The sequence below is a fragment of the Staurois parvus genome, unplaced genomic scaffold (assembly GCF_062004578.1).
Source record: "Staurois parvus isolate SC_StPar_1 unplaced genomic scaffold, SC_StPar_1.0 ptg000884l, whole genome shotgun sequence".
Classification (NCBI taxonomy): domain Eukaryota; kingdom Metazoa; phylum Chordata; class Amphibia; order Anura; family Ranidae; genus Staurois; species Staurois parvus.
This window is the reverse complement of record NW_028318680.1, coordinates 2816216-2832500: the sequence shown is the minus strand read 5'-3', so window position 1 is coordinate 2832500 and position 16285 is coordinate 2816216.

Sequence of the window (16285 nt, the reverse complement as noted above, 5' to 3'; positions counted from 1 at the left end):
TCGTGTTTGCCGAAAACCGGAAGTGCGTCACCGAGCTCCACCCGGAAATGACGTCAATGAACTCCATGCATTACACCACTGTCACGTGGCTTCTTCAGGATCCTGAGTGAGTTTTCCATCTGTTTTTCTTTATAGGCTTTTGGCCTTGTTGTAACTTGCTAAGCATAAATTCTGCAGTCTGATGACAGAAAGGAGTGAAATAATGAATCAAACCTTGGTGCTTTGTGATGCAAAGGTTCTAGGCAGAGAGAAATATAGCTCACAGGAGTTACGAAACTGTTTGAAACTTTCTGCGGTCTCCCGTAAAATGTTCAGGTATTGGCACCCGGGGTTCAGGTAGAGGAAAAAATTTCCATAAATCATGCTGAACTCTGTCTGAGTAGTCATATCTGAGACTGTAGAGGGACCCATGGTTGATGAAACATCTGGCATGACTGGTAGTTGGTTCTCCATGTGATCAAGGTTTCTTTGCAAACTCTGCACCATGTAAGACAAGGCAGAGATTGATTGACAAATGTCCCCCAATGCAGAGGCCTCCCTTTCAGACTCCATCACTGGCTGACTGGTACTGTCACGTACCTGATAGGAGATTGAAATGACGAGGTCGGCCTCACTTGTGTCACTAGCCCTGACCCAGCTGGAAGTGGAACACAGGGTGTCTAGGGACCAGGGGGACAAGAGTGCCAGCAGATGTTGCCTGAAGAACTTGCAGCTAGAGTCCTTAAAAGACTGGTGAACCACCGATTCAGGAACAGTAGCAATATACAGAGCTGGTATGGTAGATCGCCAGGCATACACCAGAGCAAGGCAGGAAGCTGGAATGGGTGACAGGAGCAATGTCATAGGCATAGCCAGGGTCATCAAAGGGCGGACAGTGAGGTACCAAATCATAAGTAAGCCAAAGTCAGGAACAGAGCCGAGGTCAGGAACGAGTGTCAAGCAGTAGAGATGTAAGGGATATCCGGCAAAAAGAATCGCGATCGGAAATGCGCATAGAAATTCCCGCAGGAGAATTGCAGGTTGTGAGCATTCACGCAGGAATGCGCGATCACGCACGCATACGTGCACACGCACGGTGAAGATTGGCGCCAGACGGCCTATTTAAGGAGTGCCACTGCTCATGTTCAGTGCTGACTGGTCTTCAGCTTCCCCGTATCCTGCTTGTTCTTGTGTAATTCCTTTGTTGCTGTCCCGGCTTGTTCCTCACCTGACCGAATGCTCTCCTGATACTGGTTCCTAAGTTCGGCTCTGCTCCTGACCTTGGCTTTACCTTCTGATTCTGTACCGTGCTGCCCGACTGTTGATGACCCTGGCTATTCCATGACACTGCTCCTGTCTCTTGTCCTCACTACCTGCCTTGCTCTGGTGCACACTTGGCAATCTACAAAACCTGCTCTGCCTACTTCTACTGTGCCAAAATCAGAGGATCATCAGCCCTCCAAGGTCTTCATCTGCAAGAGCTGCAAACAACAACTACTGGCACTCTTGTTCCCCTGGGTCCTAGACTCCCTCTGTTCCAACTCCGGCGGGGTCAGGGCTAGTGACACAAGTGAGGCCAACCTCACAGAAATTACACCAGGTTGTAGCCATCCAGTTGTCCCAGAAGGCCAACTATTTGTTTGTTATTAAAACAAAGTCTGCTTTCCAGGTTTTCTATTTTCTTTTTGATCACTCAACATAGGTTTATCCTGTAGGCTGTGGCATGTGATATGCAGAGGTTGTACTGTATCTTCCAAATCTCTGGTACATTGTTTGGTCCACTGTTGTTCTGTCATGTATCCTGGTCCAGTATTGTAATATTAGGTTTGAATTCAACAACCATGCTGATAATAGAAGCATGGTTGTTTTTGATAAAATTTTGTTATGGCCCCTTTCAAACATGTGGACCATTTGTCAGTTTTTCATCCATCTGTGGATGAATAAAAAATTGACATCAATGCATCTCTATGTAAAAATGGATGTAAATGAATCAAAGCCCTATTTTCAGTTATAAAAATGGAACAAATTAAATATGGTCAGTTTTTGCATTGGTAGTGGATGTAAAAAACTGCTGAAAAGCTGATGTAAACTTCATCTGATTTTTCTTTGAAAAATCTTGACTGAACTGATGGAACGAACAGTCCGCACATGTGCCTATATGCAGGTTCTTTATTCCTATCTGAAACCACTGGGACTAGTTTTGTAGGACAGGTGAGCCATGGATGTCCTTGTATGCACTCTCAAGTGCATCATAATCAGAGTAAAAGTCTAGGAAGTTGCATAATTGTATATAATTTAGCAGTGTCAGCTCTTACTGTATATTTCTATCCTTGCAAGTTCACTTTAATGGGGAATTATAACAGTTTGGGTGAAATTTAATTTTAGGTTTTTTTAAAGTTTGGATGTTTATAATACAGTTATATTTTTTAAAACTATTTTAAGGTGTTTTATATTGATGGAAGCTATGTTTTTTCCATATGATAAAAACTATGTCACAATCATAATTCACTCACTTCTGTGTGTGAGCTGCAACTTTGGAAACAGTTTGTAAATATTTTGTAAATAAACTCTATGTTAAAAGCAGCTTAAATCTCCATCTGACAGCTCAAAACCGAATGCAAGAATATTAATATTCAATATTTTAAATATACTAGACTATTAATCTGAACAGTAAATAATTTTTTTAAAAGTTCATTTATTTTAATTTTTTTATGTTCGGTTCAACAGCATTATCTTTTTGACAACTCTTTTGTAAGTCTTACACATGGACACTGGGTGGTGCTATATCTCTATTTTTTGTATGATTGTTTCATTAAATGGTTTATAGCAATGTATTTTGGGACTACCCAGAACATTAACAAAAAAAGGTGCTTGTTTTCATCACTGCCAAAAAAGCTACAAATGGACTACATAACTATCAGTACATAATTAGCATGATGGCCAGACTGGGAGCATGACTATCCTTTTTAGTTTTGTCATTGAAATGTAAAGAGGGAGTCAATCAGAAAATGTATGGTATTTTCAATTATTTTCATTATCATTAATTTCTGTTCAGCAGTAAAAAAATAACAATTACAGCTATACTCCAGGCAGATAGAAATGAAGGCAGCTCTGTAATAATAAAATAATTGTTCCTTTTATGCAAGTAATATAGGTAGCTTTTTTGGGGAGTAGGGGTGTAGTTGGGATTAATGGGGGGTCACCATTGACTACTGCATATTTTTATTCTCTACAATGATATTTCAGCTTTCTAAAGTGGATACATAGTTCCATTTGACTGGCGGTTACTAATACCACTAGCAGAGGGCCTCTTTCCATCCAGGTGTGAGCTTCATGTCCCACATGTATTGCACTGGTCCTATGGGGGGTCATCAATATCGCCAAGTGGTAAACGCTGTTAAGCCTTTTCTTATTATTCATTCAATTTTATGTATGGTCATATATCCATAATGTGTCTTTGGGCCTATTCTTGGGCCTATCCTTGCTTTATTGTAGGAACCTATACTTTGTCTACCTGAAGAAGTCCTTGTCCCGTGAAATGCGTTTGAATACATGAACAAAGTACCAATTTATATCTCAAGGCTGGAGCAATCAACCAATTGCAAACTGACAATTATGATGCCTCAAAAATATTAAAAGTATCAGTAATTACATGCATTGTAATTAGGCTACATTTTGTATTTTTGTTTATCCAACACATTTGGGTTCTTTATGACCTATAATTGATGTATCTGATTGTCATGTTCCATCAATATGGTGGTTTTTTTAACTTAATAAAAGGTGGTAAATTATTTTCAATTTTTGTTTCCCATTTTTACATAGTTATTGTTCCTCATGGTTCGGTATCCTTAAAATCCCATTAGCTTTTTCTTATTAGGGTTATATTTATTTCCAATTAGGGGTGTGGTACCAGTAAAACCTTTTTACAAGGATCTGGAGATATATTGTCTCCATCTCCCACCCCACGTATTTTTATAATGTAGGTACCTTAATTTGACTTGGTATCATCTCTTGCACTTCTAGTACACCAGGGCTCAGTGAGGGACTGGAGGAAACTGCACAAGTAGCCAATCTGTTGTGTTGCAGTACAAACAGCATTTATTATAGGAAGAGACAGCAGAGTCGCATAGAGATGAGCTCCCCAGTGTGCTGCTTTTCTTTTCACTGTCCAGTCACAGGGTGGAGGTGGGAAGTGGACCTGTATGTGTTACTGAACAGCAGAAGGAGGAAAGTGCCCTACCAGATAAGGCTTGTGCTGTGTGGCAAAGCTGTATAAGTCTCTGAAGTGGATGGACAACAAATCCTTTGGCAATTAAAACAACTCTCTTATGTGTACTTTACCTGTGAAAAAAGCACACTTGAGTAAATATGAAATACTGCATATCAATGTTTTATGTTTACTCTTTTTCCAGCTGGTGGCAAGTGTTAGTTTGGTGCATTTGGGTAGCTTGTTTACTGCTCTGCTAGACACATTTTTTGAAGTTCATAGCTACCAAATTGCATAAAGAAATGTAGCTTTTATGAACATGATGACAGCTATGGCTTCATTTAATTTCTTTAACCATAGATGGCTGAAAAGAAGGGACAAAAAATACCAGTTTATATACTGTACAGTATATTATCTTTAGACTCCCCTACTTGTACTACTTTGAATACTTTTGCTTGTTGTAGTGTGAGTGACAATAGATGCTAGTGTAGCACCCTCCTAGGTAGGTCCTAGGAAAGGTAAATTTAGTTCAGGCCCATTGTTGTCAATGGGGTTATTTTGCTCTGTTAGGCAAATTTTGTTTGGCTCACTGAACCAAGTGAGGTTGAAATTCAGTTTGGGGTTAGATAAGTGTTAGTGTAGGTATATTTAGTCCTTGAAAAGATACTTTTATTAGAGAAGCATCAAAAACAACATGATACGTGTAATCGGGGTACATCTCACCCTGTACTGCGACGCAGCGCACCACATAGCAATACAGTTCAAGCATACAATAAATACATTCAGAAATAAATATGCAAGTGTAGCGGTATGATGCCTGACGTGATGTGCAGAGGATGAATCCCCAGACCGCCACGTCATGCATGACGCCGCTTACCCCAAAGACCATAGCATCCTGATACACAGTACTAAGTCATGCAATAAACGAAAGCGAAAAAACCGAAAAACCGAAAATCACAGTTTACAATAGGCATCGGGTGTGTGGGGGGGGGGGGGGGGAAGGAAGGGGGAAACACAGGCCCGAAGTTTTATTGAAAGACAAAGACACGCAAGGGGGAGTAGGGGGAAGGGGGAAATCTTCAGACGTCCTCTTCCTCCTTAAAGTCCATCAAGGAATAGTCTCTGAGCAGACTGAGGATCAGTCTGCGGCAGTCCTCAATGGACATCCTCTCCCGCTGGTGGATGAGGCGCTTTCTGGCGCACCATAAAGCGTCCTTAAAACAACACAGCACCCGCCAGGCGCCGTCAATGTCCTCCAGAGAAAAGGTTCCACAGAACAGTCCATTCAACACCCCAAAGTGAGTGATGGCTGTCTGTGGTACAAAGTCCTTGAGTTCAGGTTCCAGGGCCCCCAACAGGGCCTGAGCAAATGAGCACTCCCAGAAAACGTGGTAAGACGTTTCCTCGTGGATGATGCAGAAGGGGCAGTGTCTGTATCTGCTCAGGTTCCTGGCATGCATAAATGTCCTGAGAGGCAACCCCCCTTGGATTGCCATCCATGCCAGGTCTTTGTGCCTGTTGGTAAGAATGTTGGAAGAAACATTCCTCCAGACCACCTTGCAGGTGTCTGAAGGCAGGCCTGGAACTGACTCCGAAATGTCGCTGGCTCGGATGAGCTTGTAGATAGTCTTTGGCTTCCACAAGTCAGGCTTGACTCCCTGCAGCCCTTGCTCCCTGATGAACTTGAAGGTATCCAAGTAGTACCAAGGAGTGTCCCAGTTGTAGGGGATGGAACTATCCCAAGTGTCCCACCCCAGGGACCTCCAGAGAGGCAACAGGAAGAAGCGAGACATTGCGTTCCCGCCAGAGTCCATAATCCGTCTGGGCAAAGTTCTGCGGACGCAGTTGCAAGCAAAGAACACCCTCAGCTGGGTGGCGATGTTGGGCACGCCCTTACCGCCCTTGAGGGGTTCCTTGAACATGACTGCCCGCTTCACTCTGTCCATCTTGGAGCCCCAGATGAAGTGAAACACCGCCCTGGTGATGGCCTTACAGGTGTTGACCCAAGGGGGCCAGGCCTGGGCGAGGTACTGCAACACAGGGAGAATCTCGCTGCGGAGTACCAGTGTCTTCCCTTCGATGGTGAGGTCTCTGAGGCTCCAGAGTCCAAACTTTTGACGCATCTTGGCCAGTCTCTCCTCCCAAGACTTCAGGGCTGCGCCCTCGGCACCAAACCAAACTCCCAAAACCTTCATGAAGTCTGTCTTGATGCCAAAGGGCATGGATGCAGAAGAAGGCAGGAACCACTTTCCGAAGAGCATGACTTCCGACTTCCCGCAGTTGACCTTTGCCCCCGAAGCTTGGCCGAAGTCCTCGCAGGTCTGGACGAGCAGGTCGATGGAGCGCTGGTTGGCACAGAACACCGTCACGTCGTCCATGTAGAGCGAGCACTTCACTTCCCGTCTGTCTGGTCCCGGTGCGGTGATTCCCCCGATCTCTGGATTCCGTCTGATGCATTCGGCGAAGAGCTCTATACAGCAAACAAAAAGCAGAGGTGAGAGAGGACAGCCTTGTCTGACCCCGGAGAGGACCGGGAAGGGGTCAGTCTTCCAGCCGTTCACCTGCACGGAACTACAAATGTCATTATACATGATGTCAACATATGAACAAAACATTTCCCCGAGACCAAACCTGCGCAGGGCTCTGCACATAAACCCATGGGAGACACGGTCAAAGGCCTTTTCCTGATCAAGACTGACCAGGGCCGCATGCACACGGCGGTCCTTGATGTATTGGACCGTGTCCCGGACAAGCGCTAGGCTGTCCGCAATCCTGCGGCCAGGAATGCCACAAGTCTGATCCGGGTTGATGATCTGTCCGATGACAGCCTTCAGCCTGTTCGCCATGACTTTGGCGAGGATCTTGTAGTCCACGTTCAGGAGAGAGATGGGACGCCAATTTTTCAAATCACATCTCTCCCCCTTACGCTTGTACAGGATCGTGATCATCCCCTCCCTCAACGAAGGAGGCATCTTGCCCTCCACCACCATCTCCTCGTACAGCTCGAGCAGGTCCGGGCCCACGAGATCCCACAGGGCTACATAGAGCTCCGCTGGGAGACCGTCGCAGCCCGGGGTCCTGCCTTGCCTAAAGGATTTAGCGGCAGAGTGCAGTTCCTCCAACGTCAAGGGGGCGTTGGTGGCTGACAAACCTTCAGGATCAATAGCGTTAGAGATACCTGACAAGAACCTGTCGGCCGCTTCAGAGTTTGTTTCTTTGGGGGAGTAGAGGTCGGAGTAGTAGTCGCTGACCACTTCCATCACGGCCTCCTTCCCCTTCTGGAGTGTTCCAGTCTTGTCGCGCAGCTCCGACAGGGGTGTGTGTCCTGAGTGGAGTTTCCTGAAAAAGAAAGAGTTACACTTCTCACCTTTCTCGAGATGCTCCACCTTGGCACGGAAGACAATGTGCCTGGATTCTTCCTCAAAGTGCTTTTTCAAGCACTTCTTGGTGTCCTCCAGGTCTTGCCTCACGTCCCAGCCACAGTGATGAAGGTCCTGCAGGGACTGCAGCTGACGCTGCAGCCTCCTGAGTTCCTTCCTCCTGGCACACACTTGCTGGCGTCCCCTGGCCTGAAAGAAGCTGCGCAGCTTGACTTTCACGAACTCCCACCAGTCGCTTACCTTAGGAAAGAAAGACTTCTCCTCTCGCCAGGCACCGTAGGTTTCCCTGAGCTCCTCTAGCAGTTCCTCATCGTCCAGCAGGGTGCAATTCAGCTTCCAGGAGCCTGGGCCCGGGGCAAAGCCCTCTCCCAGATCACCTTGAAAGTGAATGGCCCTGTGGTCAGAGAAAAAGCAGGGAACCATGGAGAACCCGCGGTGCCTGACTGCCCTGGAGGTGAGCACAAAGTCAATCCTGGAGCGCACAGATCCATTGGGGCGGCTCCATGAGTAGTTCACGGAACCGCGCCCCACGGATCCGACTGCGTCTCGCAGGGAAGCCTCCGCAATCATCTCCCGGAGCAGCTTCGAGGTGGCGTCGAGTTTTGCGTACATGCTGGAGCTGCGCCCATCCTCCTCTATCGGACAGTTAAAATCACCGCCGATTACTACTGTTCTCGTTGTGGCGAGTTGCGTCCGCAGGGTTTGGAAAAGTTCCAGCCGCGCGTTCTTCTCCGGGGGGGCGTACACGTTGATGAGCCTAACGGGCTCCCCCGCCCATGAACCGTCTATGACCAGAAGGCGGCCACAGACGAGCTCATGGACGGAGTCAACAGTGAAACGTCCTCCCCTGATAAGAACCGCAACCCCTGCGGACTTGCAATCGCCACCCCCAGACCAGTAGGAGGGACCGTGGGTCCACTGGGAGGACAAATGAGTGTACCTCCTCAGAGGGGGAAGTGCGCACTCCTGAAGCATGTACACATCACTCTGCTGTGTGGAAAGAAAGGTCAGCACAGTCTGCCTCCTAGACACATCCTTGATGCTCCTCACATTAATGGAAAAGATAGATATCTCAGCCATCATGGGAAAGAGATGAAGGGGTTAGTCGGCAGGGGCTGTGCTTACCTCCCCTGGAGAGGGGGGGCGACCTCTGTGACCTCTGCAGCCTGACTAGTGTCCTGGCCCAGACCAATCTGATTGAGGACCTCGTTGAGGACCTCATCGAAGTCGGTGGAGAGATCTAGTTCCGACTGGGTCAGAGCCATCTCTTCTTCCACCTCTTCTTCCTCCAGCGTGTCGAGGTCCTCCCCCACGGGGTCGGGACCTGCGGCATTCTGGAGGACGGCAGGCCGCTTGGTGGCAGAGGAGGTGTCCTCCGCTGCCGGGCTGGCCTGCTCCTTCTTCCGCTTCCTGTACCCCGCCGCAGAGTTGCTGACAGGGGTGACAGGGGGAAGGGGCGGGAAGTCCTCCTGTGAGGACAGGTCAGGGGGCAGGGGGACCAGGGGCAGGGGGCCCAGGGGGACCAGGGGCAGGGGGACCAGGGGTAGGGGGACCAGGGGGGCCAGGGGCAGGGGGACCAGGGGCAGGGGGACCAGGGGTAGGGGGACCAGGGGGGCCAGGGGCAGGGGGACCAGGGGCAGGGGGGCCAGGGGGGGGCCAGGGGCCGGGGGGCCGGGGGGCCGGGGGGCCGGGGGGCCAGGGGGACCAGGGGCAGGGGGGCCAGGGGCAGGGTGGCCAGGGGCCTGGGGGGGGTTCCTCTTACCCGGGTCCTTTGGAGGTTTCTGTGGCGCTGGTTTGGTGGCAGGGCCCTTGCTCAGGGCCCCAGCGTACGTCCTGCTTCTTTCTGGGCAGTCTCTGTAGACGTGCTCTGACTGTCCACAGAGGTTGCAGGTTCTGGACCTCGGGCAATCCTTGGTCTCGTGACCTGCAGACCTACAGAACCTACAAGAAAGCACATTGCATTCCTTACCCTCATGCCCCGGCTGGCCGCACCTGCGGCATGACTGGGGTTGGTCCAGGTAGTGTAGGAGTCCTGTTGACGATCCCAGGGAGAAGCACTGTTGCAGGTGTTGGAGATCTCCAGCGGGACGATCTCTTAGTAGCCTGCAAAACACAGCCCACTTACCTGTCCAGAAGCCGTTGGTGTCTAGTATCCGGACTAGGTCCTTCAACACGACACAAAACCTTTGGAGGTAGGTGGCGATGTCTCTACCAGGGACGTGAGGGTTCCTCATGGACACCGTGATCCGCCTTTCGTCCCTTTGAATGGGAGAGTTCGCAGTGAACTTTCGGAAGAGGGAGTCGGGTCCAGAGGTCTTCACTGCCTCCCAGTACCTTCTGCATACCTGTAGGGAGACAAAAGTGACAAGGAACATACCTCTCACGAAGGACTGCACCGACAGGGTCTCTGCCTTGCTGAATCCTTGTTCAAGGATCATTTTCTTCCCAAAGACTTCCGGGGTCATGTCCGGGATTCTGCCTTCCACTTCTTTCAGCCGCAGCACGACTGTCTGCTTCATCCAGGGCTCCAGGGGAGGGAGACCGTCTGCAGGGCCGGAGCGATCCGAGGTGGAGGTGGAGGCGGAGGGGGCTTCTCCCGGGGTCTTGGCGGGAGCGGCAGTGGCGGCGTTCTGTGGCTTCTTGGTGGTCTGTCTCTTCCCCATCTTGTCGCAGAGGAGTTCTCAGGAGGGCTTCCCAGAGATCTTGATCGGATTCCTTCTCCTTCTTCTTCCTCGGCGGCTTCACTCTCGCTTAGCCTTTGAAAAGGCTATTGAGCGTCTACTGCCCGGAGGTAGTAACGCAGAGTGAACAAGGGGGGGGAAGATCACAAACTCGTTCTGTGTGGGGGCTAAGCCTCAAACCCAATAGCAGCAAGCAGGTGAAGCCGAATTTAATCGACGATCCTACAAGGCCGAGAAGAGGGTACCCCACACAGACCAAATGGCTGGGATAGATGCAAGTGGTTCTCAACGTCCTAGCTGGAAGCAGGGACACCCCTAAAGGCAAGGTCGATACTACACTTGATCTTAGCCAAAAGGCCGAGAAGCGAAGGTATACAGTTGCAAGAAAAAGTATGTGAACCCCTTGGGATTACGTGGAGTTTTGCATGAATTGGGCATAAAATGTGCTCTGAACGTCATCTAAGTCACAACAATATAAGAACACAGTCTGCTGAACATAATACTACACAAACATTAGATGTTGCCATGGTTTAATTGCACATAACATGTAAATATTCACAGTGCACGGAGGAAAAAGTATGTGAGACCCTAGCTTAATGACTTCTCCCAGAGCTAATTGGAGCCAGGAGTGAGCCAACCTTGACTCCAATCAGTGTGATGATAATGGATGTGTTGCTGACAGTTGTCCTGCCCATAAAAAACACACACCTGTTTTGGGTTTACTGGTTTCAAGAAGCACTGTCTGATGTGAACCATGCCTCGCAGAAAAGAGCTCTCAGAAAACCTACGATCAGGAATTGTTGACTTGCATGAAGCTGGAAAGGGTTACAAAAGTATCTCTAAAAGCCTTGATGTTCATGTGTCCACGGTAAGACAGACTGTCTACAAATGGAGAAAGGTTAGCACTGTTGCTACTCTCCCTAGGCATGGTCGTCCTGTAAAAATGACTGCAAGAGCACAGCGCAGAATGCTGCATGAGGTAAAGAAGAATCCCAGAGTGTCAGCTAAAGACCTACAGAAATCTCTGGCACATGCTAACATTTTTGTTGACACATCTACAATAAGGAAAACATTAAACAAGAATGGAGTACATGGGAGGACACCAGGGAGGAAGCCATTGCTGTCCAAAAAGAATATTGCAGCACGTTTGAAGTTTGCAAAAGAGCACCTGGATATTCCACAGCACTACTGGCAAAATATACTGTGGACAGATGAAACCAAGATTGAGTTGTTTGGGAAGAACACACAATACCATGTGTGGAGAAAAAAAGGCACAGCACAACAACATCAAACCTCATCCCCACTGTAAAACATGGCGGAGGGAGCATCATGGTTTGGGGCTGCTTTGCTGCCTCAGGGCCTGGACGGATTGTTGTCATCGATGGGAAAATGAATTCCAGAGTTTATCAAGACATTTTGCAGGAAAACGTACGACCATCTGTCCGCCAACTGAAGCTCCACAGAGGATGGGTGATGCAACAGGACAATGACCCAAAGCATACAAGTAATTCAACAAAACAATGGCTGCAACAGCACAGAATACGCCTTCTAGGGTGGCCCAGTCAGAGTCCTGACCTCAACCCGATTGAAATGCTGTGGCATGACCTTAAGAGAGCGATTCACACCAGACATCCCAAGAATATTGCTACACTGAAACAGTTTTGTGAAGAGGAGTGGTCCAAAATTACTCCAGATCGTTGTGCAGGTCTGATCTGCAACTACAGGAAACATTTGGTTGAGGTTATTGCTGCCAAAGGAGGGTCAACCAGTTATTAAGTCCAAAGGTTCACATACTTTTTCCTCCCTGCACTCTGAATGTTTACATGTTATGTGCAATTAAACCACGGCAACGTCTAATGTTTGTGTAGTATTATGTTCAGCAGACTGTGTTCTTCTATTGTTGTGACTTAGATGACATTCAGAGCACAGTTTATGCCCAATTCATGCAAAACTTCACGTAATCCCAAGGGGTTCACATACTTTTTCTTGCAACTGTATTTAGTCCTAGCCCACTGTAACCAGTGGAGGTCGGTTTTGATTTTTTTGGTATGGTCTGCGTCCTAGAGGCTGCATGATTGTTTACCTCTCCTTGTTCACCTTGAGGAGCTCTGGAGGGTCTGACCCAGAGGATTCTGGGAGAATGCATAAGTACCCTGGAGAGCAGCCTGGTCTTCATCTAGAGGGGAAGATAATCACTTAGGGGGCTTGTTTGCCTTGCCTGGGCACTCTGCTATGTGCTTATTGAGAGGAGGCCTCAGCTGGGAGGCTGGAGGACCTGGAGCCACTATGTGCTGCTGAAGGCTGGCTAAGGGTCTGTTGCCTGAGGAACTAGTCTGGTATCACTGAGAGAAGCTGCCTGCAGGATACTGGTAGGAGGCCACCATCTATCCAGAGGCATTCTGTGAATACAGGGGAGGAAAGACCCTAGAGACTGAGTGCTTCCACCCCTCTTGTGTGCTAGGAAGCCAGTTGTGTGTTTTCTAAGAACTTTTGTCCTGAAGAACCTTGCGTATCTATTCATTTGGAAGGGGCTGTTGCTTGGACTGTTCACTGAGGGATGCTCAACCTTCTTAATGCTGTTTTGCAGAAGCTATCCATTCCCTGTTACACAGGGATAGTGTTCAGAGTTATAAGGGTTCTGAGTTTCAAGAAGCAAGTTTCAGTGTTCTCAAAGTTCATTATAGCAAATTATTGGAGTATCATATTTTCCATAATCCCCATCCAAGTTCAACCCTTTAATAAAACATCAAAACCAACAACCCTAGACTGTTTCCTGAGCCAGGAGAGAAAAAGGGCATGTGTGCCTGGCTGCAGGGCTTCTATTGAGAAAAGGATTCTGAGCATATTAAAAATAACTCCTATAGGGGTAGCATTACACTAGCAATAACTTTTTATGATCCCAACAGTAACATTTTCCTATCTACTCATAAAAAACCTTAGGACCGGTTCACACTAGAATTGCACAGGAGAGTGTGGATTAATTTGAATGGGCCGCAAAACACCGGACCATGAAAAAAGTAGTGCTTGCACTTCTTTTTCAAAACTTGCTGCGCCAAACCACATGGTACCACGGTAGATTTGGTGCCTGCAAGTGCACTTTGTTTGCAATCTCCATTAACAATACATTGGCACCCTCATGCAGATTGCAAGGGCAGTGCATTCACCTGCAGTGCAGGAAACATACACTGAATGCATCTTTCTGGCACCATGTTCTGGTGTGAATTGGTCCTTAGGGTAATTAGTACAAATCTTGATTGCTCTAACCCTAACTCTCCGTTTTTCACTTACATCTTCCCCCCCTCCTCCCCAGCTTTCCCTTCCCACCTCACCTCACCTCACTGTTACCCCAATTTTTATCTCTATCTTTCTTTCCCATTATTTTGTCCTGCTCTTGCTTGTCTAGAGTGACTAAAGCTCCATCGCACACCCTCTTCCAAACCTATCTCTCTAAATGCAAAGGGATCGAATACCCCTGAGATCTATCATCTAACATGAGATGAAATGCTTGAAGTTGCAAGGGTACTTTATCCAAGAAACACATTTCAGGGTCATTAAGACCCCTACATTCCAAAACCACTATTACCTTACCATTGTGGCCTCCCAGATTTGAAGTACAAAGGAGTTAATTTCCTGATTCACAAATCCACATTGTAGCAACTCCTAGACAGATGGCATCACCAATAAGGCAACAGGGTCTGCACATTTATCTTAAGAGGTACAACTTGAAACTACAAAAACCTGCAGAATTCAAAGTGTACAAAACAAAAAATTAAAATATATTTCGCTCAGAGAATCTGAAATTATACCACACTTATAACAATTACATAAATATAAATAATCCACCAATGATTTAACAATGCCAAAATTGAATAAATAAACTAATGGTATCTTCCAATCATGTAATGTGCTCCGATATATACAGTATGTCCACAAGGGAGTTCTCTTAAAAAAAATCAAACTTTGTTCAAATGCTCTTAAAACATGTGTGAAATCATATTCCAAACCACCATCACTGTCTCCCTGTGGACACATGTTCACCTCAACTGCTGGACCTTAATCTTAAAAAAAAGGCTATAAGACAAGTTCCCTTTGAGACAGCGGGGATAAGCTGTGAATGGCAAACAGGCTCACTCCTTCTGTACTGATTAAAGGATACTTCCCAAATGCTCATAAAGTGTTGGGGTCCATGCAGTAAGCAAGGGCTGCACACTAAAAAAAACACTATAAATCAGTTCATCATGAACTGAATTTTTCAAAATTATATCACTGCTTCTGCACATTTGCTAACCTATGTTTACCAAACCCAAGCCAGATCCTTTTTTTTGGAGGCTATCCTCAAACAACTATAACCATTTATGGAAGGTAATGTTCTCACTGGACAATGCTCTGGTCACTTCTTGATTGGTTTGGACTGAATTTTGGGTTATCTAACTGGAAGTTTGGTCAATCAGAACCTCCAGCTACAGCAGTATTTTTTTTGATTGAAAAGATACTTTTATTACAGAAGCATCCAAAACAACATGATACATGTAATCGGGGTACATCTCACCCTGTACTGCGACGCAGCGCACCACATTGCAATACAGTTCCAAGCATACAATAAATACATTCAGAAATAAATACATTCGCTCAGCGGTATGATGCCTGACGTGATGTGCGTGGAGGACGGATCTCCAGACCACCACGTCATGCATAACGCCGCTTACCCCAAAAACCGTAGCATCCTAATACACAATACTTTTTACTAATGTCACGAAATCATGCAAAAACGAAAAACCAAACGTTACAGTCTACAATAGGCATCGGGTGTGTGGGGGGGGGGGAAGGGGGAAAAAAGGGGGAAACACAGGCCCGAAGCTTTATTGAAAGGACAAAGACACGCAAGGGGGAGTAGGGGGAAGGGGGAATCTTCAGACGTCCTCTTCCTCCTTAAAGTCCAACAAGGAATAGTCTCTGAGCAGACTGAGGATCAGTCTGCGGCAGTCCTCAATGGACATCCTCTCCCGCTGGTGGATGAGGCGCTTTCTGGCGCACCATAAAGCGTCCTTAAAACAGCACCCGCCAGGCGCCGTCAATGTCCTCCAGAGAAAAAGTCCCACAGAATAGTCCATTCAACACCCCAAAGTGAGTGATGGCTGTCTGTGGTACAAAGTCCTTGAGTTCAGGTTCCAGGGCCCCCAACAGGGCCTGAACAAATGAGCACTCCCAGAAAACGTGGTGAGACGTTTCCTCGTGGATGATGCAGAAGGGGCAGTGTCTGTATCTGCTCAGGTTCCTGGCATGCATAAATGTCCTGAGAGGCAACCCCCCTTGGATTGCCATCCATGCCAGGTCTTTGTGCCTGTTGGTGAGAATGTTGGAAGAAACATTCCTCCAGACCACCTTGCAGGTGTCTGAAGGCAGGCCTGGAACCGACTCCAAAATGTTGCTGGCTCGGATGAGCTACAGCAGTATTTTTTTTTTTTTAAGTCCGCAAACGTGCAACTATATCGAAAAAACCCGTAAGTGTCCGCAAAAAAGTGCAAGTGCAAAACACCACACGAAAAACGTGCACTTAGGGGTGTGCTGTGTCCTACCCCGAAAGGGGCTTGGACCGCTGTCCCTGATCCCCCGGGGCACGAAGCTCCTGACGGGGACTAGGTTCCCACTTGGTCCTCCTGACCAAAAGGCCGGGTGGACCACCGTTCCCTATGCCAAGCCGAAGCCGGACATTCAGTACTAGGCAAGGGGGCTCTCCCGAAGAAGAGCCCTCTAGGGATCAGGGGAGGAAGGAACCGTATGGCCACACATCCTCCCCCTAGACTTCAGGGTAGGCCCGAGGACCCACACCCTCCATCCGTGAAAAACACACACATAAGGCAAAGAAAAAGTGACAAACGTGGGAGTGCATAATAAATAAAGTAAAGATAAAGTAAAAAAATAATAAAAATGGTACCGTGCCGAAATGTGCACAGACCAGGCCCTGAGGCCTGTAGCAAAAATTGCCCTGAACTTAGCCAAAAGGCCTGGTCCTTAGGGCGCTGTGCAAAAAAGAGTGT